Here is a 23,971-nt window from a genome sequence, read left to right on the forward strand (position 1 = left end):
ATTCGAATCATCTCTCAATAAAGCCACTACTGTAAAGTCTAAATTCTTTTTTTTTAAATTTTTCTAAATTTTTTTTATTAGTTGCTCAAAACATTACAACGATCTTGACGTATCATACATTTGATTCAAACGGGGTCTGAACTCTTATTCTCCCACGTGTCCAGACTGCAGGACCACGTTGGTCATACAGCCACGTTTACACGTACAGCCACACTAGTGTCTGGTGCATTCTTAAGTCACGTGTCACGGAGACTGTAGGACTTTGGGTCGAGTGTCACCATGGGAAGTCAGGAGGCAGAACGAAGCTGCAGGGTCCTTGTCCTGGTGGGCACCTTGAGAACCAGTGCTCTAGCTAAATCTCCGCCGGGACACCCAGCCGCCAGCCAGGCAGCACAGCGCCCCGGCACCGTTCGGCTGAGAAGTGGGTGGGAGCCCAGGGGGACGCTAGCCGCTTTCTGGCCTCGGGTGCTGGGTGGTCCTGGGTGGTCCTGGGCAGGCGGTTTCACAGAGCACCACCCTTGGGGCTGGGGGGTCGAGCACCATGGGGGAGAGGCAAGGCTGAGACCCCAACCGCGGCACCTGAGTCCGCCTCTTCACCTGTCGGGCGGTGCTTCGCGTGGCCAACGGGAAAGTTTAAAGCCTGCCGGCTCGATGACCGCCGGAGTATCCTCCAGCTCACACGCTGGAGTCTGCCTCAGGCACCCTTTGGCTGAAACCCAGTCGTCCTGCACTTTAACCGTCTTCCTTGAAGCCCCGAGATGCCCTCCTCCCCACAGTGGCACAGCTCGTGAGCGGTAAAACGGAAGCTTCCAGAATCATCATCCCAATTAGACCGTGTGTGGCTCCCCGTGACGTTCCTCTTGATGGAATCTCAGATCATTCAGAAGCCACTTGTGATCTCTCGAGTGGCACCGCACGCCCAGGGATGCGTGTACGTGTGTTTTCCGACAGGCAGAGACGTGACTCACCCAGCGACATGACAGTGGGTGTTCCTTCCCAGAGTCACTGAAGTGGCCTCATGTTTTATAGGGACGGCGTTCGGATTCTCTGGGCACGTGAATGCAGCTGCCTATCTGGAGCCATCCACCAAGATTCAGAGCAGTGTTCTGTGTTCCTTATCGTTTGTTGTTGCTTGTGGGCTCGCTGGCCCGTGTTTGTTGTCAGGGCAGAAGTTGGAGTCTGCCTAATCTCTTAGTCATGATTCTTTCCTACGGAGCTCCACAACCCTCGCTCTCAAGCCAGCCCTCCGTCTGTCTTTCAGAATCCCTCGGGTTTTTCTTAAAGGTGAAAATATTTCCTGATGCCGGAGAACATGGTCCCTTTGTGCTGCTGTAACAAAATACCGTAGACTGGGTCACGGAGGAGGCAGAGAAGGTTATTTCCTCACAGCTCCAGAGATGAAGCCTAAGACCCAAAGCCAGACCTTCACCTGGTGAAGGCCATCTTCTGCCTCAGCCCACAGCCGAGGGTAAAGGGGAAGAGAGGGCCCCGAGAGCACACTAGCATGCGTAAGTGGGCCAAGTGCACCTTGTCGTCACGGAGCCAAGATGTCACATGCCAAGATGACAGCGTTCGCTCATTCACGAGGGCCAGGCCTCATGACCCAACAGGGTTGCCCGGAGGACTGTGCCTCCAGCCCATGAACAACGCCTCCCGAGCCTCGCACGCATACCGGCCATCTTGCCTCTTGCCCTAAGGGAACCCTGCCCCTGGTGCGCCTTCCTGCACCCCTGCTGTGTGCCGGGGTGGGGTTCCATACCTGCACCCCTGCTGTGTGCCGGGGTGGGGTTCCATACCTGCACCCCTGCTGTGTGCCGGGGTGGGGTTCCATACCTGCACCCCTGCTGTGTGCCAAGGTGAGGTTCCATACCTGCACCCCTGGCTGTGTGCCGGGGTGGGGCTCCATACCTGCACCCCTGCTGTGTGCCGAGGTGGGGTTCCATACCTGCACCCCTGCTGTGTGCCGGGGTGGGGTTGCATACCTGCACCCCTGCTGTGTGCCGGGGTGGGGTTCCATACCTGCACCCCTGGCTGTGTGCCAAGGTGCGGTTCCATACCTGCACCCCTTGCTGTGTGCCGAGGTGCGGTTCCATACCTGCACCCCTTGCTGTGTGCCGAGGTGGGGTTCCATACCTGCACCCCTGCTGTGTGCCGGGGTGAGGTTCCATACCTGCACCCCTGGCTGTGTGCCAAGGTGCGGTTCCATACCTGCACCCCTTGCTGTGTGCCGAGGTGGGGTTCCATACCTGCACCCCTGCTGTGTGCCGAGGTGCGGTTCCATACCTGCACCCCTGCTGTGTGCCGGGGTGGGGATCCATACCTGCACCCCTGGCTGTGTGCCGGGGTGGGGTTCCATACCTGCACCCCTGGCTGTGTGCCGAGGTGGGGTTCCATACCTGCACCCCTTGCTGTGTGCCGAGGTGAGGTTCCATACCTGCACCCCTGGCTGTGTGCCGGGGTGGGGTTCCATACCTGCACCCCTTGCTGTGTGCCGGGGTGGGGTTCCATACCTGCACCCCTTGCTGTGTGCCGGGGTGGGGTTCCATACCTGCACCCCTGGCTGTGTGCCGAGGTGCGGTTCCATACCTGCACCCCTTGCTGTGTGCCGAGGTGGGGTTCCATACCTGCACCCCTTGCTGTGTGCCGGGGTGGGGTTCCATACCTGCACCCCTTGCTGTGTGCCGGGGTGGGGTTCCATACCTGCACCCCTTGCTGTGTGCCGGGGTGGGGTTACATACCTGCACCCTTGCTGTGTGCCGGGGTGGGGTTCCATACCTGCACCCCTTGCTGTGTGCCGGGGTGCGGTTCCATACCTGCACCCCTGCTGTGTGCCGAGGTGAGGTTCCATACCTGCACCCCTGGCTGTGTGCCGGGGTGGGGTTCCATACCTGCACCCCTGGCTGTGTGCCGGGGTGGGGTTCCATACCTGCACCCCTGGCTGTGTGCCAGGGTGGGGTTCCATACCTGCACCCCTTGCTGTGTGCCGAGGTGAGGTTCCATACCTGCACCCCTGGCTGTGTGCCGAGGTGCGCCTTCCTGCACCCCTTGCTGTGTGCCGAGGTGCAGTTCCATACCTGCACCCCTTGCTGTGTGCCGAGGTGTGCCTTCCTGCACCCCTGGCTGTGTGCCGAGGTGCGGTTCCATACCTGCACCCCTTGCTGTGTGCCGAGGTGTGCCTTCCTGCACCCCTGGCTGTGTGCCGAGGTGAGGTTCCATACCTGCACCCCTGGCTGTGTGCCGGGGTGGGGTTCCATACCTGCACCCCTGGCTGTGTGCCAAGGTGCGGTTCCATACCTGCACCCCTTGCTGTGTGCCGAGGTGCGGTTCCATACCTGCACCCCTTGCTGTGTGCCGGGGTGGGGTTCCATACCTGCACCCCTGGCTGTGTGCCAAGGTGCGGTTCCATACCTGCACCCCTTGCTGTGTGCCGAGGTGGGGTTCCATACCTGCACCCCTGCTGTGTGCCGGGGTGAGGTTCCATACCTGCACCCCTGGCTGTGTGCCAAGGTGCGGTTCCATACCTGCACCCCTTGCTGTGTGCCGAGGTGGGGTTCCATACCTGCACCCCTGCTGTGTGCCGAGGTGCGGTTCCATACCTGCACCCCTGCTGTGTGCCGGGGTGGGGATCCATACCTGCACCCCTGGCTGTGTGCCGGGGTGGGGTTCCATACCTGCACCCCTGGCTGTGTGCCGAGGTGGGGTTCCATACCTGCACCCCTTGCTGTGTGCCGAGGTGAGGTTCCATACCTGCACCCCTGGCTGTGTGCCGGGGTGGGGTTCCATACCTGCACCCCTTGCTGTGTGCCGGGGTGGGGTTCCATACCTGCACCCCTTGCTGTGTGCCGGGGTGGGGTTCCATACCTGCACCCCTGGCTGTGTGCCGAGGTGCGGTTCCATACCTGCACCCCTTGCTGTGTGCCGAGGTGGGGTTCCATACCTGCACCCCTTGCTGTGTGCCGGGGTGGGGTTCCATACCTGCACCCCTTGCTGTGTGCCGGGGTGGGGTTCCATACCTGCACCCCTTGCTGTGTGCCGGGGTGGGGTTACATACCTGCACCCTTGCTGTGTGCCGGGGTGGGGTTCCATACCTGCACCCCTTGCTGTGTGCCGGGGTGCGGTTCCATACCTGCACCCCTGCTGTGTGCCGAGGTGAGGTTCCATACCTGCACCCCTGGCTGTGTGCCGGGGTGGGGTTCCATACCTGCACCCCTGGCTGTGTGCCGGGGTGGGGTTCCATACCTGCACCCCTGGCTGTGTGCCAGGGTGGGGTTCCATACCTGCACCCCTTGCTGTGTGCCGAGGTGAGGTTCCATACCTGCACCCCTGGCTGTGTGCCGAGGTGCGCCTTCCTGCACCCCTTGCTGTGTGCCGAGGTGCAGTTCCATACCTGCACCCCTTGCTGTGTGCCGAGGTGTGCCTTCCTGCACCCCTGGCTGTGTGCCGAGGTGCGGTTCCATACCTGCACCCCTTGCTGTGTGCCGAGGTGTGCCTTCCTGCACCCCTGGCTGTGTGCCGAGGTGAGGTTCCATACCTGCACCCCTGGCTGTGTGCCGGGGTGGGGTTCCATACCTGCACCCCTTGCTGTGTGCCGAGGTGCGGTTCCATACCTGCACCCCTTGCTGTGTGCCGAGGTGCGGTTCCATACCTGCACCCCTGGCTGTGTGCCGAGGTGGGGTTCCATACATGCACCCCTGGCTGTGTGCCTAGGTGAGGTTACATACCTGCACCCCTTGCTGTGTGCCGAGGTGCGGTTCCATACCTGCACCCCTGGCTGTGTGCCTAGGTGAGGTTCCATACCTGCACCCCTTGCTGTGTGCCGAGGTGCGGTTCCATACCTGCACCCCTGGCTGTGTGCCGAGGTGTGCCTTCCTGCACCCCTTGCTGTGTGCCGAGGTGCGGTTCCATACCTGCACCCCTTGCTGTGTGCCGGGGTGGGGTTACATACCTGCACCCTTGCTGTGTGCCGGGGTGGGGTTCCATACCTGCACCCCTTGCTGTGTGCCGGGGTGCGGTTCCATACCTGCACCCCTGCTGTGTGCCGAGGTGAGGTTCCATACCTGCACCCCTGGCTGTGTGCCGGGGTGGGGTTCCATACCTGCACCCCTGGCTCTGTGCCGGGGTGGGGTTCCATACCTGCACCCCTTGCTGTGTGCCGAGGTGAGGTTCCATACCTGCACCCCTGGCTGTGTGCCGAGGTGCGCCTTCCTGCACCCCTTGCTGTGTGCCGAGGTGCAGTTCCATACCTGCACCCCTTGCTGTGTGCCGAGGTGTGCCTTCCTGCACCCCTGGCTGTGTGCCGAGGTGCGGTTCCATACCTGCACCCCTTGCTGTGTGCCGAGGTGTGCCTTCCTGCACCCCTGGCTGTGTGCCGAGGTGAGGTTCCATACCTGCACCCCTGGCTGTGTGCCGGGGTGGGGTTCCATACCTGCACCCCTTGCTGTGTGCCGAGGTGCGGTTCCATACCTGCACCCCTTGCTGTGTGCCGAGGTGCGGTTCCATACCTGCACCCCTGGCTGTGTGCCGAGGTGGGGTTCCATACATGCACCCCTGGCTGTGTGCCTAGGTGAGGTTACATACCTGCACCCCTTGCTGTGTGCCGAGGTGCGGTTCCATACCTGCACCCCTGGCTGTGTGCCTAGGTGAGGTTCCATACCTGCACCCCTTGCTGTGTGCCGAGGTGCGGTTCCATACCTGCACCCCTGGCTGTGTGCCGAGGTGTGCCTTCCTGCACCCCTTGCTGTGTGCCGAGGTGCGGTTCCATACCTGCACCCCTTGCTGTGTGCCGAGGTGCGGTTCCATACCTGCACCCCTTGCTGTGTGCCGAGGTGCGGTTCCATACCTGCACCCCTTGCTGTGTGCCGAGGTGGGGTTCCATACCTGCACCCCTGGCTGTGTGCCGAGGTGGGGTTCCATACCTGCACCCCTGGCTGTGTGCCGAGGTGCGGTTCCATACCTGCACCCCTGGCTGTGTGCCGAGGTGCGGTTCCATACCTGCACCCCTTGCTGTGTGCCGGGGTGGGGTTCCATACCTGCACCCCTGGCTGTGTGCCGAGGTGGGGTTCCATACCTGCACCCCTGGCTGTGTGCCGAGGTGCGGTTCCATACCTGCACCCCTGGCTGTGTGCCGAGGTGCGGTTCCATACCTGCACCCCTTGCTGTGTGCCGAGGTGCGCCTTCCTGCACCCCTGGCTGTGTGCCGAGGTGCAGTTCCATATCTGCACCCCTGGCTCTGTGGGAGAGGGCTGCTTTGAGAACCCAATGCTCACCCCTGGCAGCGCTCAGGACTCGTTTGCTCTGCGAGGCCACGAGGAGGGCTTGGAAGTTCCCTGCGGTTGGTCTCCTGGGCTTCCCGTCCTCCCCGCTGACCTGGCGTCTGGATCCTGCTCCTCGGGGCGCCAGGTGCTGGGGCTCGCTGCTCCGGATGGTGCTCCAGAGCTGCTCTTCCCCTCCAGGCCCACCGAGCATCCGAAACCTGGTGGGTGTCCAAACAGCACCAGACCACGCTCACACGACATTTAGACCACAAAGCTGCACTTCAGGTTTTGGAAAATCGTTTCTCTAACTTGAAAGAAGACCCAGATTTCTGGGTATGAGTTGTCACCCAAGAGAGGTTCGGGGTGTTTTCCGATACTGCGTGAACAGTGCAGCGTTGACGGGACCTTACAGAAATTCCCTTAGAAACGAACAATGACACGGGCGGCCCCTGAGGGAGACCAGAAAGACCCCCGCCCCATCTCTAGAACCCGATTCTGAGTGTTAACCAGATGACGCTTCCTAAGCACATTGCATTTTAAGAAGCGCGGGTCTGTATGGGGCTACAGGTGGTTGACATTTTGGTTCAAAAGTGAAATCATCATTGTCAATAGCGACGGAGGAAATAATGTAAGTTCGAGTAGTTTACTTAGGCTCCTTTTTAATTTTGACACATTTTTTAAAAGTCGGTCCTGTTTGAATCATTTCATGTGTTTCTATAATGACAGTGGTGATTCCCGTGTTGATATCATACCAATTAAAATCTGTGTCATTCATAGTTACAGAGACATACGTATAAACCACTTCTTCCTTCCAACAATACCCCAGCACTCCCTGACCACCGTGGTCGGACACCTACACAGTGCCCCTTCTGGGCTGCAGGCCACACCCAGCCCATGAGGACGGTGTCCCCGGCACAGCTGTCATTAAGCCTGGGTTGGAAGTTCTGGTTGGAAGTTGTGTTCTCAGCACAGAAGCTCAGCCTGGGGGTGGACAGTTTGCCAGATCTGGGAGGGCTGGGGGTCACTCGGTCGTTATGTGGCATTTGAATTGAGATGACGTATGGGCTGATGACCGTGGGGAGCTTGCATTGTCACCAGTCTTTGTAGCTCCTGAACAGGCTGCAAGGACCATAGTAACTCACATGGCACTACTGCTCAGATGACAGGAAGGGGGACACTCCGCAGGGGGTGCGATTAAAGTTGGAAGGGGGGAATGGTGATCAGGCAGCGATGGTCAGATTTCATCAGCGAGGGGTGCAGTGAATCCCTTAGTCGCTCGCTCATCTGTCCCTGCCAAACAGCCAGGCAGGTGCGCTCCCTCAGACGCCCTGGGATGTTCGATTGGTAGGTCAACATGGACTCCCAGAGAGTTTAGACCCAGTTCTGCTGTTCACATGGGACTTGGTTGGAGCTCCAGAGCCGGGGCCAAGGAGAAACCTCATTGACGGAAAATCCAGACTCCTTCCTCCTTCCCGTCCTGTCCCCTCCCCTTCTCTGCAGGTAGCAGCTTGTGTCCTGAGACCCGTGGCTCTGGTCCTCAAGGGTAGAACAGGTATGAGCTCCTGGGACAGCCAGTTTGTGATCAGTTACGTTTTCATCCTGGATGCAAGCTTAAACTGTGGTTTTAGGGCGTTTATCGAAGCTGTAGTCCCATCTAAATAATTAGAAACTCCCATTTCCAGCAGGGGGTTCACTGTCCATGGTGGGATCCTTAGGCCTGGAGCTGTGGAGGAAGACTGGGCAGGGCTCGCACTCCCTTACCCCTGCTTTCCCTCTCTCTGGACTTTGGGCTAATGACTTAATGCCTTTGAGCTTCCGTTCATCTTCCTATCATGAGTCCGAAGGATTGCTATCAAGTTGAAAAGGCAACCCCACGAAGCACGGAGCCTGGACCACGTGGCTGTCATATGTCCAGTTGTGCAGTGACCCGACGGAAGGCGATTCTGCTTCTTCACTCACTCCTCACTCGCGTACCCTTCCCAGCGGCTTCCACTGCGCCAGGCACTGCCGTGAGGGGCAGGCTACGTGGTGAGCAGGACGGGCAGAATCCCTTTCAGAGTTAGCTGATCTTCTAGTGCAGGAAGCAGACAGAGTTTTCAGACTAATCAAATAATCATGAGTCTTGATAGGTGTGAGAAGGAAGCAAGCAAAGGGTGGGAGGTGGAAATGAGCCCTCGGGAGCTGGCGGTGAGCGTTAATTTGGAGAGTTCAGGGAAGGCTTCCAGGGGGAGGCATCGGCATGGCTGCAGCCTTTCCAACACAGACCAGCTCAAGAGAGAGCCTTCCACTCCAGAGGACCAGCTAGGTCCACCCTGTGCTGTGGAAGAGCTAAGGGCCCTGGAACCGTAAGGAAGGTAGGGTAGAGTGATCTGTGACGAACGGAGACGTGAGAGGTTCTCAGTATCCGCGTGGCCAAGGGGAGGGGGCGGGTGCTCAGTGAGTGAGAGCCGCTCTTGGTGGCAGAGCCGCCCCAGGACTGCATCGCTGCTGCTCCCAGACGCACGTCGTCATTCATAACCTCTGGAGGCCAGACCCTGCTCACTTCCGGGAAAACTGTACTTCATATCGCCCACCTTCCTTGCTCAATGATACCATTCGGGTGTTTTTAAAATTAAAAAAAAAAAAAATAAGGACGTGTGCCAGGTCAGCACATTTCCCCGATTTTCCCCTCGGTGGGTAGAGAGTATTTTTAGTCTCATTACCACACCACGTTCCTAAATGACCTCCAGGACTGAAGTAGCAGAGAGAGCGGGCCTGAAACCCTCATTAGAGTGTTCTGGTTGGGGCCCTGCTGTTCCCGCTCCTCTCGTCTGTTCTCCCTTTTTGCGCCTTTCACCTCCGTCTGTACTTGTGGAGAAGGAGAAGTGGCAAAGTTGGAACAGAGAGTCTTCTCTTTTGGCACTCTGTGTCTTGCTGAATTATTAAGTAATCACGCCGTAATAAGTACTTACACGGCGCTCTGTTCAAGGACTTGTGATGTGCCATTCCACCGCTGGAGAACACTGAAAATGCATCCTCTGTAAAGTGTCCAAAGTCACACTGGCTGACCTCCTCTCCTCCGTCCACCCCCAGTGGTAGGGTTTCCCATCTCTCGGTTATTGAATGAGTTGGGCACACATCTGGGAAGTAGGAGGTGCTCCTCTTGGGTTGAGTGGGAAGCGAAGCAAAGCAACTCAGCGTGAACAGATGCCCTTGAATTTGGAAGGAAAGTCCTGATTTAGTCAGCCAGTGCAGAGCCAGGCCCAGCCATGCCAAGTCCTGCCTCACCCCCTTTTAGATTCCCCCTCCCCTTTTTTCTTTTTTCTTTCTAGCTTGTGCATAGGAAAGAAAACACATGACCCTTGACCTTCGAGTTTGGCTTATTTTGCTTAACATAATGCTCTCCAGTTCCATAAATTCTTCTGCAAATAGCATGATTTTTTTTTATGGCTGAATAAACTTCTGTTGTGTGTATCTACCACATTTTCTTTATCCATCCATCTCTTGGCAGACACCTAGGCTGGTTCCATGACTTGTCTACTGTGAATTGCACTGCTATAAACCTGGGTGTCGTGATTGGTATGGTGTGCTGATTTTAGCTATTTTGAATAAGTACCCAGGAGTGGCATAGCTGGGTCCTGTGCTGGCTCTGGGCCTAGTCTTTGAGGAACCTCCAAACTGATCTCCATTGTGGTCATACTGATTTATAGTCCCACCAACCTTTTCCACACATCCTGGCCGGCATTTGTTAGTTTAGTTGTATTCTTTCTTTGGGGGGGGGGATTGAACTCGGGGGTACTCAACCACTGAGCCACATACCCAGCTTGTTTTTGCATTTTATTTAGAGACAGGGTCTCACTTAATTGCTTAGGGCTTCACCATTGCTGAGGCTGGATTGTAACTCACCATCCTCCTGCCTCAGCCTCCCGAGCTGCTGGGATTATAGACATGGGCCCATTCACCCAGCTTGTTAGTTGTATTCTTCATGACCTCTGTTCTGAATGGGGTGAGATGAAATCTCCATGTGGTTTTTGTCGGCATTTTCGTGGCTGCTAAAGGTGTTGAAGATTTTTTTCCATATGTGTCTTGGCTATTTCACATGTACGTATTTTAATAAATGTTTTAATAATGTCTTATAGTCCTTAAGCTATTTCTTCATGTATGTAAAACTTGCATTGCTGAATCTTATATAAAACATATTGCTTTGTGCATTATAATTATTTATTAGCAATTTCAGTCAACTCAGTTTCTTATTTAGTAGTAATATCTTGTTTTATGGATATTGTTAAATTTGATAGAGCTTCTGATGGTGATAAGTATGTGCAAGCTCAAACTGAAAATGAAGAGAAATATAATTTGTGTCCAGGTTAATGAGGTTCACCGATAGCATGTTGAAGCAATCAATCATCAAAGCCGTGTTCACTGTCCACTGGTTCAGCCAAGCCTCCCAAATAACACTCCATCATGACACCCATGCGGTGTTCCATAGCCTGACCTGAGGGGTGTGTGTGTTTGTGTGTGTGTGATTCCATCATCCATCAGTAGCGTGGCCTGCATCATTGCTCCAGGTTCAGCTTTTAAATTTTCCCAGGACCACTCATGGTACATCAAGTCTGAGCGGTAGATCAAAGGTTAATGAGACTTAATTGGACTTCATTAAGTGATAATACAATATCTCAAGCTCCTCATTATGCCCCAGAACGGACAGCAATGTCATAACATCAGGAAATAATGAACTAGAAGTCATGCATTACCATGCATGGGAGCACTCCAGCCACTTATTATGGTTCAGATATATCCTCCCCAGTGAGGGGCGGAGTGAGGTGCATGCTAATAGCACGGTCAAGTTCCCCGTCTTGAGAAGAGCGGTATTTTTACATAATAAAGACTTTCTGATTGGAGTGCTTATGATTTAGAAGACTCTACTGGGTGCCATGTGTCTTTCATTATTATTTACCAACTACTTCCCAACTATGAAAGAGAAGGTATGGATCGTTCCTCAGCTGTGTCGTCCACTTGGAACGTCACCGTCTGTTCACGCAGCACTTCTGAATTTAGGGACCGTCCATTCTTTCATTTCCTCTGTGGCAGTTCCCAGCTCACGTTGGTGACACCAGCCATGAAGGTGGCGTACTGACTGCTAGGAACATTCTATTTAGATCAGAGTTGGTCCACGGGTCTCATTTTGCTTGGAGAATGGGAATCCGTGCATGCAGAGCATAGCAACTGTGATCGGGGTTGTGCAGAAGACTTTGGGTACAATCTGGGGTTCAGATTTAGAAGCTGAAACGAAGCCTTCTTCTTCTTCTTCTTCTTCTTCTTTTTTTTATCTTTTTACCCCTCCCTCTTGCACACGGGCAGACACTCAGTAGGTGCACAGTAAGTGTGGACGGGTTCACCCTGTTCATGATGGGGCGTTTAGTGCCATCTGCCATGAATTTTCAGTTTGAAAAATCACACTTTCAAATTCATTTAATTCTCTCTCCAACTAAAGGAAAATATGCTTCTGAATCATCAATAGATGGATCTTTCTATATTTAAAACGTGCTTCTAAGAAGTCTTGGCGGCATTGACCAGCCCGCGAGGTGCGGGGGCTTCCGCGTCTCCTGACTTGGTCTAACCCGAGCATTCCGCCTGCGTCAGGGTTGGACTCGGGGTCACGGTCACTTCCAGGGTCAGATCTACCTTGCTCCCCACCACCTGGAGGGGGCTGTCATGACCGTCCTGTGGTCTCCCACCGGTCCCTTCCTTCCTCCTCGAGGCCAGCTTCCCGGTCTGCTCCTCCCATTTCCTTCCTGGCTGCCCCCTTCTTCTTCCTTCCTCCACCACTCGTGCACCAGGCTCTCGACTAAGTACTCAGGATGTTGAAGTCGCTTCAGGCTCCAGGAGAAACTCAGCTTTTCGGAATTGCATGTCACTTTCTCACTTCCCCAGGAATTGGCCCCATCCGAGCACACCAGGAGCCTAGCCCGCCAAGTTGCTTCTGAAAACCGTTGGTCCTTCTTTCCTCTGGGCATAATTAGCAGATTCTTCCTCGATATCCACCCCAGGTTGAAGTCTTCTCTCTTAGTTTTGCCCAAAACTTCATGGAAACGAGGAGTCGCTCCTTGGCAGTCTGGAGGCTGGATTCGTCTTGCCCACCACTGTCTGGTGGATGGAGAGTACAACGTGAACCGTGCCTCCTCTTCCCTTCCCCACACAACCTGGCATGGCTGTCTGCCTGTGAGTCCAGGTGTGTTTGGGTTGTTTATGGAAACATAGACACACACCGACTGAACGCGGTCTTAATTAATTACCAGGAAGTGAGCACACACAGATGAGGAAGTGCACTCCTACTGTGGTGACCTGGAAGGGCCGTCAGGCCCCCGCTCACCCCGGCCACTGGCACAGCGTGCACTCGCCCTCACTAGCCCTTGGTCTTGAGCCTTCTGTGGTGGACTGACAACCTGAGGCTCCTTTTCTCTGTGTGTGGTGTGTTTGCGAAGCTGACCACGTTGGGTGAAGTCGTTCATCACTGCACGGTAAGATTGCATGACAATCATGAGAAACATTCTGTCATCTTTAGAAATCTTCTGTACATGTTCTGTAAGTGCTTTTCAGTTTGGGCCATTCCAGACAAGGGTGCCATGAGCTCTTTTGTTTCTGCCTCGGAGCACGGGCCAGGTGTTCCAGTTGGGGCCTGGGGTCCCTCCGTGTGCAGCTCCAGCCCTGGTGTGAAATGCCCAGCAGGCCACCAGGATGCTATCGAGTTCATTCTCAGCCAGGACCCGTGTGCCCTCAGCCGTGGCTCACCAGCTCTGGGTTCTAGCAGCCTTTGATTCTCACCACGGGGCCAGCACGGTGGTGCACTGTGGCTCTCATTCGCATTTCTCCAACCGTTTCTGCAGTCGAACACGAGTTCCTGAGATCACGGCCCCTGGGATACTCTGCTCTGTGCTTTCTGTCCCCCTGTCTTGCCCGTTTGTCTGCTGGACTGTTTTCTTTGTCTCAATAATTTGGGGAAATTCTTTACATTCTGAACGAGACCTTCGATACCGGTGCTGCATGTCTTCTGCCTATTGCCTGCTCACTCTCTCAAGGGGTCTTGCTTGCATTTAAAATGGACGGAATTCTGTAACGTCGATGTGGTCCAACATCCAAGTGCACCCTGTGTAGGGTCCTAAGTTAGGGAACCCTGATTCCAGATGCTTGGCTTTCTGCTCCTTGGAAGCAGTAAGTTTTTAAGGCTGACTCACTCCTATTGCTTGGTAGAGTAGTCATTTTAAATTGCCATTTGGCTTTAATGAAGATTTTTAAATGGATCATTTTCCATTTTCACCTATTCTGCATGTTTTAAAGTTTTTCCTATCTTTTTTTTTTTTCCCTTTTCTGTGCAACATTTGACACTGTATCTTCTCTCTACATTGTATCTCCTGGAGCAAACCTGATTGTTACAAAGAACATGTTTGTGTTTCCATTAGGCATTAGGTGGCTTGGACAGAGAGGACAGTGAGCTTTCTGAACTCTGAAGTGCTGGCTCTGTGCGCTGAGATCCAAACCATGGTAGGTAGGTAGGGATGGTGGTGATGGCCAGTCTGTTTTTTTGTTTGTTTAGTACTGGGGATTGAACCCAGGAGTGCTTTAACACTGAGTTACATCCTCAGGGCTTCTTTATTTTTTATTTTTAGACAGAGTTTTGCCAAGTTGTCCTGGCTGACCTCCACTGCCAGCCTCTTGCCTCAGCCTCCTGAGTCTCTGGGATCATAGGTGTGTGACAGGCTGGACATGGACACTGATGCCTCTTTGGCTGATGTTTATCCATGTGAGGGCCGTCAAGCATACACCTGTGGGTTGGTCTCGCTACTTCCTTAGTGGGTGCAGTGCCAGCGGTGGGCCAGGGTGGGGAGGGTCTGTACTCACCTCGCGTATTCCTGGGTCCAGCCTCGGGCCATCAGTTCTGGACAGGCAGACTTTCAAATTAGGTGTCCGTTGGTGAGTGTGTTCCAGGAACCAAGCTGCACCAATAGTATCCTTGAGAGTGACCTGAAGTTTGGAATACAGAGCCACAGAAGGGCCATGGTGGGAAGGTGGGGACTGTTCATCGTGTCCACGGTGATGAGGCATGTGGAGATGCTCAATGATGCTGGCTCCAGGAAAGGACAAGGGTGGCATGCTGGATGCTCAGGCCACTCTCCCTGGACCCGCCATGGCTCTCAGGATTCGGTACAGTTGCCACCAGCCCCGAGGGCACCTTGCCCTTCAGCTGTCTCTTCCAGCTGACCCTCGGTGGCATTCAGCCCTGTTCCCATCCTACTCTGTTTCCTCAGTCCCTGGCTCTGCACTCCCAGTCTGCACTCCAGCTCTGGGTGGGTGACCCATCTCAGTGACCCTGTGGCAGCCCACCCAAAGCTCTGCCTCTCCTGGACCCCGTGCCTCGGTGGCAGTGCCCCACTTCCAGCTTGGCCCTAGGAGTTCACGCCGTGGGCCAGCACCTTGGGGAGGGCAGGATGAGGAGACTGTAGTCCCCGAGGCAGGTAATGGCATGCTGGATGGCGACATGTCTCCCAAGTACCGCGTGACTCGGTTCACCTGAGTCTCTTGCACCTCAGTGTCTTCATCGCTGAAATGAGAAGGGTCGTCCTAGCCTTCTGATAGCCTGCTCTGAATAGGAAACGAGGGGATGCAGGACAAGAGCTGGCATCGTGGCTGGCACCAGAGGAGCTGGGGGAGTGTGCTGTAGTCATTGCTCTGCTGTCCCATGAGCAGGATCCGTCACCAGGGCGGGAATCCTCCTGGTGCAGTGAGTCTGAAGACCCAGTTAGGGAGAGCTGCCCCTGGTGAGGAGGGTCCACCGATGAGACGGCTGCTGCACCTACAGGAGACTGGGTGTGGAATTGACTGCCGCAGGGGTGTCAGCCCCACGCTAACGAGCTCTACTTGTCCTTCCTTTTCCCCTCGGTATCGGTTGTCAGCCACCAAAAGCTTCTTTGATGTCTGCGTGGCCCTGTGCTGGAAGACGTGATTAATTAGATCAAGGCTGATCTCTGTCTGCGCAGCCTGGCAGCCTGTCCTTCTGAGCAGCACACTGGGGGGAGCAGCCGTCAGTGGAGACGTCTCCAGGTCCTGCCTGACGCGGTTCCCCCTGCACGTGAACTCCCCTTTCTGAAGGCACAACACTGCAGTGGGAGACACTTCCCTCTTGAGTGTCTCAGGACAGGGAGCTGAGGCTTTGCTCTGCCCGTGGGTCACGACCCACACCCCCATGAAGCAGGGCGACCAGAGAAGGGGATGAAAGGCCTCGTGTGATTTGGGGCCCTTCAGAGATGGAGACCCAGTAAGAGCCGGGCTCTGTCGTGCTGAGGGGCATGGAGCATGGCGGTAGGCAGCTGAGCTGGGGAGGAGGTTGGTGCGGCCCTCGGAGGCTTGGACCTCAATGCCCAGGTCCCCTTGGCCCTCTGGGAGTCGTCCCTTCCTCCCACATCATGACCAGTGACCCGACAAGGTAGGTCCACCCCCACACAGGAAGGCAGGGGAGGTCTACGCCTGTTTGGGAGAAGGACGTGCATTGAGAGGAGGGACTCTTAGTCCTGTGGCCGGCCTGCAGAGGGCAGCAGGAGAGAGGCCAGGGGAAGGCTGGGAAGAGCCCGCATCCACCTGCGGTTCAGAGGGCCTGGCCTTCGGAGGTGCAGACTTGGGGTGTCATCGTGAGCCCCAGCACAACTGTCCATTGCTCTGCATTTCTCCGACCACTTGCCTCAGGATCATTCGTGAAGCAGGTGAAATGTGAATCTAGGCAGAACCGTGTGCCAGTTCCTGCTGTGTCCGAGGCAGTGTGTGTGTTTTTAGCAGACGCCTGCTGGACTGCATGCATGATAATTGGGGAACCCCACCCTTCCCCTCTGATGGTGCTAAGGAGATGCCCGTGGTGGGGAGGAGAGTGTGAGGGCAGAGTGGGCAAGTCCCCTGACGGTCACTAGTTTCCTTACTAGGTGCAGGCACTAAGGGAAAATAAGACTTTCATTCATTCGTCATTAAATAGGTATCTTAGATGCCCCAAGAGAAGTGAATGACCTTCCAGTGAGACCAGAATACAAGTGAAATAAACAAGGTCATTGTCCCAAGACCTGACGTCCTGGTGAGGGAACACCCATGTCTCAGGGCTGTAGACCCCGCCTGTGCTGCTGGTGGAGTGCCCAGGCTCCACCGCGGCTGTCCAGGGTGTTGGAATGAGCCCTCTAGGAAACCCCGCGTGGAGGAGGGGTGGGCCAGGGCTGCCTCCTGGCACCTGGGAAACCCCACGTGGAGGAGCGGGGGCCAGGGCTGTCTCTGGCACCTAGGAAACCCCGCGTGGAGGAGCGGGGGCCAGGGCTGCCTCTTGGCACGGCTCTCACCATGACCCTTGTTGGTTGGTTTGCTCTCTTCCCATCTTGGAGCCAGGGGTGGACACGGCAGCCTGCCTTCTGTGGCTGGAGAGTAGACGGCCTTACTGGAGTGTCCCTCCTGTTCCTCCCGTGGGCTCCTTGGCCACAGGTCAGCACACACGTGGGCGGGAGCTAACCCAGAGCAGAACAGCATCCCCACGGGGCACGGGGGACTGCCATCACCCGGCACTCAGGCTTCTTCAGGCAGCAGACGACCCAGAGCGGAGTCGGAGCCAAGCCAGCCACCTCCCAGGTTCCTCAGAGCTGAACCCGAGGCACATCAGCCAAGCTCTGGAAGGTCACGCCGTCATCTTGCCCTTCCTTGTGTCCGTTTGTCAGACTGTAGCACAGCTGCGGAGACGTCAGGAGTGAGCATCGTGGGAAGTGACTGGACAGGTCTAGTTTCATCCCAGGAAGCTGGACTTTGGACTTTGTTCCTCAGCTCACTCTAACTCTGTACTTGACATACAACTCTTTGCTGTTGCTGTTGTTGTTTTTAGTAGCAAAAGCAGTAGAAAAAGGGACAGGGAAAGAGGGGGACTTTGTCAAACAGGGTCACTACTTGGCTCATGACCGTGACAAGTGGTTTTCACTTCACAAAGGTCTGGAGCAAGTTCTCCCAACCTGTGAGCCACCTGCAGGAGGAGTCTGATTTACCTGTGGACGATCCAGGAGGCTGGACTGACGGGTTCTCTTCCAGGACTGGTCCGATGGTGCCTTAGGTTCCTGGGTGTCTGGAAGGCTGTGGGACGTGGGCTTCCACACTCCTCGGTGAACTCTCCACGTGGGACCTCCCTCGGGATGCTTTGCGTCTCTGCTTTTGCTTTGGTCGCCCGGTCCTTCCCAAAGTCCTGCCTGGGTGTGTCGGTAGCTTCGCTCCTACGTGCTTCTTGACTTTTGAGCTGGGAGTCCTGTGGACTTCCAGCCCGCGAGTCATTTATTGAGGGACTGTTACGTGTGAGACTCCAGGGCACCAGGGAGCAAAGGCCACGGCTCTTGCTGCTGTGGAGGTGACCACCACCAGAAGCCGACCAACGAGATGGAGACAGTGAAGATTCTCTCGGTGGGGAACGAGAGGGACTCCCAAGCAGTGAGCGGGGGCTTGATCTAGTGTAAGGAGACAGCAGAACGGTCCCCGAGGACCATGGGCACCTGAGGCCTGACGCGTGGCCAGAATCGACTTGGGCAGGGAGGCACCTGCAGTGTAGCTCAGCAGGAGGGAAGGACTGTGGGACTGTGCGCTAGGACGGCAAGAAGGCGGGAAAGCAGAGCACTAAGAGAGGCCAAGAGGGACTCGGCAGGACCCCCAGTGGGCTGGGGCAGACCCCACTGCTCCTCTAACCTCCTGGAGCTGCCGAGCCTCGGGCTGTAGGGAAGAAGCCATTCCAGCGCACTGAGCCCAGGAAGCAGGTTGCAATGCCTTCCCTTTCCTCCTGAGGAACCAACGGGCTCCCGTGTAAGGCGGAATAATAGAGGATCGGAAAAAATCCTCTCTCTACGCGCCCAGCCACTAGCCGACACGTCGGGGTGGAACTGGTAGGATAGGGAGGTGTTATTTTTATTTTAGATACGTTCCTATTCTTCAAGCAAGTATTATTTTTATACTAAAAAGGATTTTCGATGCCTGGTTTAAAAGAGAGTAAAGTACTGTCCCCAAAATTCAACATTTTAAACGAAAATACCAAGAAGGAGACTGAAGCCAATGGAATTCATAGAAGGAGAGCTCCCCTGAGTCGGTTACCTTGGAAACCCAGAGCAGACAAGGAAACCAACGTGTCCTGCTGGGCGTCCTCCGAGCCTCTGCCCTTTCCTGGTCTTGGCGCTCCACGGGGCCCCTGATCTCAGGACAGGATCAGGTAGAGCTTCCCTGGCGGAGTCGGCGCCTTCCTGAGAGCCCGGCGTGCATTGTCATTTTGAAGACATTTCTGAAACTATCGTGTGGATCAGACAGGATGTGTTAATTTAATTAGAGACACTCTTCCCCCGAGGTTCTGGGCGGCAGCATGAGCGGGCCTCTTCTGCCTGGGTCCTGCGTGAGGGTGGTATGAGGCAACGTTCTGCTGCTCCATGCTCTGTACCCAACCACCCAAGCCCCAGTTTCTTACAGCGGCCCATGCTTGCTTGTAGGCTTGTGTGTGTGTGTAGGAAGTTGGGGTTCAGCTGATCTTAGCTAAACTTGGCTGGGCAGGGTGAACTTTGGGCTTCCTGACAGCTCCAAGTCCACTTCCTATATCCCCCTTCTGAGACTCAGGCTGAAAAGTTGAAGTGCTCCTGGCACATGTTCTTCCTGTGGCAAGGGGCAGGAGCTCAGGAGAACAGATGGGATCTCACAAAACTGGTTGACGCCCCGGCTGGGGACTGTCCTTTCTGCCCAGTGTTGCAGAAGCACATACAATGCCAAGCTCAGCCAGAGGGGCAGGGATTCATACACTCCCATGCCGCTTGACAAGGGCAAAGGTGTCGGGAGAAACCCAGGCCCTGGGCAGTCCTTCTGACTCGGTGGCTGACCGATCATCAGCGGAGGTCTCCACTGCTGCCCCCACCTGGGTTTTCCTTTGTGCAGGATTTCACAGCCGCTGGGAGTGAACCAGGACGGTGGGACGGAGCAGAGAGTCTTCTTTACGCTAATGGAAAACCTGGCAGCAGGCCTCACATCAAAGGCTGTACTTCTATCATTATGAAAGACGGCTGGGGCCAAAACATTTTGAAATAGATCATATGATCATGCCCCACTATTTCTGGCAGGGAAGTGGGGGCCAGCGAGGAGCATCCATGGGAGAAACAGGGTGGTCAGACTCCAGGCTCTAGGACCAAAAGACACGTGCCTGTCATTGTGAGCTGCTCAGTTCCTGTCCTTCCTCAGGTCAACCCCATCAAACCGATCACTGTTGGGCGGCTTGGGAGGTGCCCTTCCGGGAGCCAAGCCTTGGATTCCTCTGTACAGGGTCCTGATACCAGGGGTATCTCCTTGGCTGGTGTAGGCTTGATGTCAACTGCGAGGCCCAGGGACTGGCCTGTGGAAAACCTGTGTCACAGGTCAGGGCGTGTTGTCACCACCACCGTCACTACTAACCGGGAGTGGTGTCTTCTCCTGGACGACTCTGTGCCTCCGGTTTCCAGAACAGCCCATTTAACTTCCCGTGATCCCTCACTGACCAGTCCACCTCTGGTCCTCGGAACTTCTTCCCCATCCTCTGGATATCAGCGGACGATGAATATGCACTGCAGGGGCTCTGAGCGCCTGCAGCCGTAAATAGCCCACGGCATTTGGAAACGCTCTTTCAAGTCTTCTCCTGATTTGGGTGGCTCAGTAATACATGTACATTTGTTTAAATATAAAAATAGGCGCTCCGAGTCACTAGCTGTGTGGCTGGATTCCTTCCAAATCCTCAAGTCTCGAGTCCACGCCCCGGGAGCTGTGCCAGGAGGCTTCTTGCCTGCACGCTGTAGCAGAAAGCCACTAACTCCCGAGTCACCGGGGCCCGGGTTCGACCTTCAGAGCTGGGCATTTCTTCTGTGTAGAGGCCGGGACCAAATCTTAGCTGGAATTCCAGGTCGTGGCCACTGTGTCTCTAAACATCAGTGCCCCTAGGCCTCTGGTTCCCAGCCAGGGCTGGTTGGCCACCCAGGGGACGTGTAGGAATGTCTGGTGGCAGTTTGGGTTGTCACAGTTTGATGCACTAGCCCCTGGTAGGTGGCTTGATCAGCACCCAGCGGTGCTGTGTGACCCCGCACAGTGCACAGGGCAGCAGCCCTCCCATAGAAGGTGATCCAAGTGGTCAGTGGTGTCCAAGTCAAGAAACCCTGAGCTGCTCATGAGGGTCGCTGCCACATCTTGCTGGACTCTCCCCTGCCTCTTCACACAGATCACACGTATGTCAGCCGTCCTCTGTGGGACGGATCATGTTCACGGACAGAATCGACTGATGAGAGAATGTGCACCTGGGCTGGCCGTCATTCACTAACCTAAACTGCCTCGGTCCTCCGTTCCCGATGACATGAGAAATGCATAGTTCCAGAGACTGCAGGGTCCGTGGAAGATGAGTCACAGAGCTGACATGGGGGGAAGGGGGTCCTCATTCAAGGAGCATAGAAAGTGGGGCTGGTTCAGGACCAGAGACTCAATCCTGCCCCTCCCACGTGTGCCCGGGCGGCTCCCATCAGGCCCCCACCTGGGTCCACACGTCTGCACCTTTCCCCTGGCCCTCTGAAGTGGTGAGGAGCTCTCCTAACCCTGGGTTGTGCGAAGGCCGCAGAGCTGGGCCCGTTCTTCCTGGAAGCTTCCGCTGTTCTCGCAGCCTGCCAGCATGCCTTGCAGTTGCAGGTCTCACGGCTCTTCCACGTGGCCCTGGGATAGCTCTGCGTCAACCCTGCTCTTCCTGCACACCGGGCTTCCTCAGGCTGAGTCTTGCTTCCCCAGGGCCTGGCACCGGGTGCTCGGCACGGGTTTGGATGGAGGGCAACCCAGCAGGTAGCTGACCCGTCCATCAGTTGGTCACTTAGGGTGATATTTATATGGCACCTAAATTTGTTGTGACTCCCCTGTGATCTGGGTGCATCCAGCCTTCTTTTAGCTGAGGAAATACAGCCTATGACAGGTGAAGGAAGAACCCAAGGGAGGTTTGCCCAGGTGCTTACGGGGAGACCGTGGAGGCCATCACCTGCCTCCCATTCCTCCTCCTGCTGTTTCTCTGGGGTGTATTTCATCGGTGATTGGAACCAGAGACTCTGTTGCTGTGGTCAGTGTCCCCTGACTCTGTCCATCCTGTGGACTGGCTCCCTCAACAGAGTGGGCACCCTGCAGAGCTGTTCCCCTCGGGTCCTTTAGAACCGCCATCTGTCCAGCCTCCATCCTTCACCAACAATTGAACCGACCTCTCTGGCCACGGGAATGGGATCATTTGATCCGAGCCCAGCTCAGGCCCATCCCTTGCCCTCGGGGCAGTGGGCGTGGCCTTGCTCAGCTACCTGGAAGGCACTTCAGAGGAGAAAGGGGTGCTGTGTTACCAGGAGACGGCGCACGAGGTGTGCACGGGTGAGACGGGAGGCCTGGGATGGTCCCGTAGGCCCTAGGGGACTGGTGAATGCCCATCGTCACCCACCGGAGGACAAGTGTGGTGATTTACTGTGCTGGGTATTGTCAGCACGCTGGCTTATTTAGGATGACTTGCCAGCACCGTGCATGAAGAATTTCCTAGCCCATAAATAGGACATTTATGCTCTGATAAAATATGGATTCCCTGAGCATACTTTATGGATTTTCTTAATAAAATGGAGAAATTGAAGAGAAATAAGTGGGCCTGGCGTGGAGCATGTGTCTCTGTTGCATCCCAAGTATGTCTCGGAGCTGTCTGACTTTTACCTGGCAGGTTTTACGACAGTTCAATCAAAAGGACAGACTCCTCCGAGGCTGGAGGAATGCAGTGAGCATTCCATCAGGCACCGGTCGAAATTCAGGACCACGGGAGTCTTCTTTCTCCCTACCCCATTATGAGGAAGGAAATGGTGATGCCTGTTAAAACAAACAAACAAACAAAAACATTTATTGCTGCGGGTGATCGTATTGAATCTAACTTTCGTTGGCATGGATCACTCAAAATCATCTACTACAGAAATGTGGAATCCGTCGAGACGTGAATACATCTTTGTGAAAACAGAAAGGAGCCCTTGTTTCTAAAAACCTCGACAGTCATCATCGCACCTTCAGGCTCTGAGGATGAGCTCGTTCCAAATCCTCGGGTCAAGGAAAGCAGTGGGAGAGCTGAGGTCTGAGAGCTCCAAGGTGCTTTTTTCGTTCTGTGTCTAATTATTCCTGAGGCAGGTGGGTTGGATGTTTCTGAGGCTTGAGTGACATGTAATTAAACACAGTACAGCTGCAGACCTGCCGGGAGGGTGGCTCTGCGGCTGGGGACTTCAGCGTCTGTTCCCGCCGGCCCTCGGGCGTGGCCTGGCAGAGCTGTTCAGGGAGAGCTGATTGAGTGAGCCCGTGGGTGAGGGAGGGACCGATTGTGAGAGTGGTCTTTAAAAACGGAAATCTTTGTCTGTAGACGGTTCCCCTGCGGATGCCTGTATTTGGAGTCACAGCCGGAGCCTTCCCAGACGGGCTTTTTCCCTTGGAATGCGTTTCATGTCCTCGCATCTTTGCGGGTCTTCACACCATTTCTTTTTATCACTGCACGGTACTCCACTGTAGAGACACCCTGACACAGGACGGACGAGGCTGGACACCCGAGGAATTTCCAGGAAGCAGGTTTATTGACGGCCGTCAGCCCAGAGGGGGCTGTCGCTTGAGATTCTCTGGACCAAGATTTTAAAAATTCTTTGAACTTCACACCCAGTGGGAGGAGGGGCTTGGAGGTTTACATAAAAATAATTTCTTTTGAGTTCCCAGAAAGTGCTTCTTAGGCCAGACAGAGGCCTTACAAGTGTTCACCAAGAAAACAGAGAGAGTATCTTTTTGCACAAGGAGCTTGACTGCGGATTCTGTCACACCTCTTGTGTGCAAACCTGGCATTTACAAGGAAGAGGAGACGTCAAACCACAATTCTCTCTGCAGACTCCTTCTGACACTCTTTGTAAAGATCTTTCTGATGAGAGGAGGAACTTAATCATAGCCAGGGTCTTCTGGGTGGGGGTCTCTGGCCTGCTTCAACACAGTCTGTCTCTTTACCTGGGGAATTTCTTGGTGGCTCCAGAATTCTGGCAGTTTATGCGTAAAGCTGCTATGAACGTCTTCATGCAAGCTCTGTGTGGGCTTGATTTTCACCTTCTTTGGGTAGATAACAAAGACACAGTAGGTGCATCTTACAGTAGGAGGAAGAGACTGCTTACCCCTTTACATTCCTGGCCACAGTTAGCGGGCACTTCCTGTCTCCCCACGCCTCGCCAGCCCTGGAGGGGCAGGGTGGTGGGCTGGGGGTCGGCTGGCCTGCCAGCAGGTGTGTGGAAGCACCCAGGCTCCTTCTCATTTCACCCCCGGTGACATTATGCGGAGCGGCTGCTATATGCACACTTGCCATCTTTTTGTCTTCTTGGGCGAAGCGTCTCTTAAGATATTTGGTCTATTCTAAAACAGGTTTGTTTATTTTCTTATTGTTGAATCTTAAGAGTTCTTTTTATATTCTGGATAACAGCCCTTTCTCAAACATGTCTTCTGCGAATATTTTATCAAACTTGCGGCTTCTCCGCTCATCCCTTCGACGGTGCCTTTTGCAGAGTAGAAGTTCTTGGTGTCAGTGAAGCCCAGCTTGGCTTTCCTCTTCTTCACCAACTTGCCCTTGGTGGTGTGATGTGAAAAGCCATCTAGATTGTCTCCTAGGTTGCCTTCCAGGACTCTTA

The 23,971-nt window shown here is 55.2% G+C and overlaps 1 protein-coding gene and 1 long non-coding RNA gene across 5 annotated transcripts in view; one reads left to right on the forward strand and one right to left on the reverse strand.

Annotated features, from left to right (window-relative positions):
• Tafa1 (TAFA chemokine like family member 1) overlaps positions 1-23,971 on the forward strand; it is a 358,217-nt gene that overhangs the window by 116,636 nt on the left and 217,610 nt on the right. The gene's annotated exons all lie outside the window — the stretch shown is intronic.
• The window catches only part of LOC144371201 (uncharacterized), a 36,847-nt gene continuing 19,786 nt past the window's right edge, over positions 6,911-23,971 (reverse strand). Inside the window, exon 3 of the long non-coding RNA XR_013431403.1 lies at positions 6,911-22,145. This is a non-coding gene — a long non-coding RNA (uncharacterized LOC144371201). The remainder of the gene's footprint in view (positions 22,146-23,971) is intronic.

Source organism: Ictidomys tridecemlineatus, chromosome 16, assembly GCF_052094955.1.
Source record: "Ictidomys tridecemlineatus isolate mIctTri1 chromosome 16, mIctTri1.hap1, whole genome shotgun sequence".
NCBI classification, from domain to species: Eukaryota; Metazoa; Chordata; class Mammalia; order Rodentia; family Sciuridae; genus Ictidomys; species Ictidomys tridecemlineatus.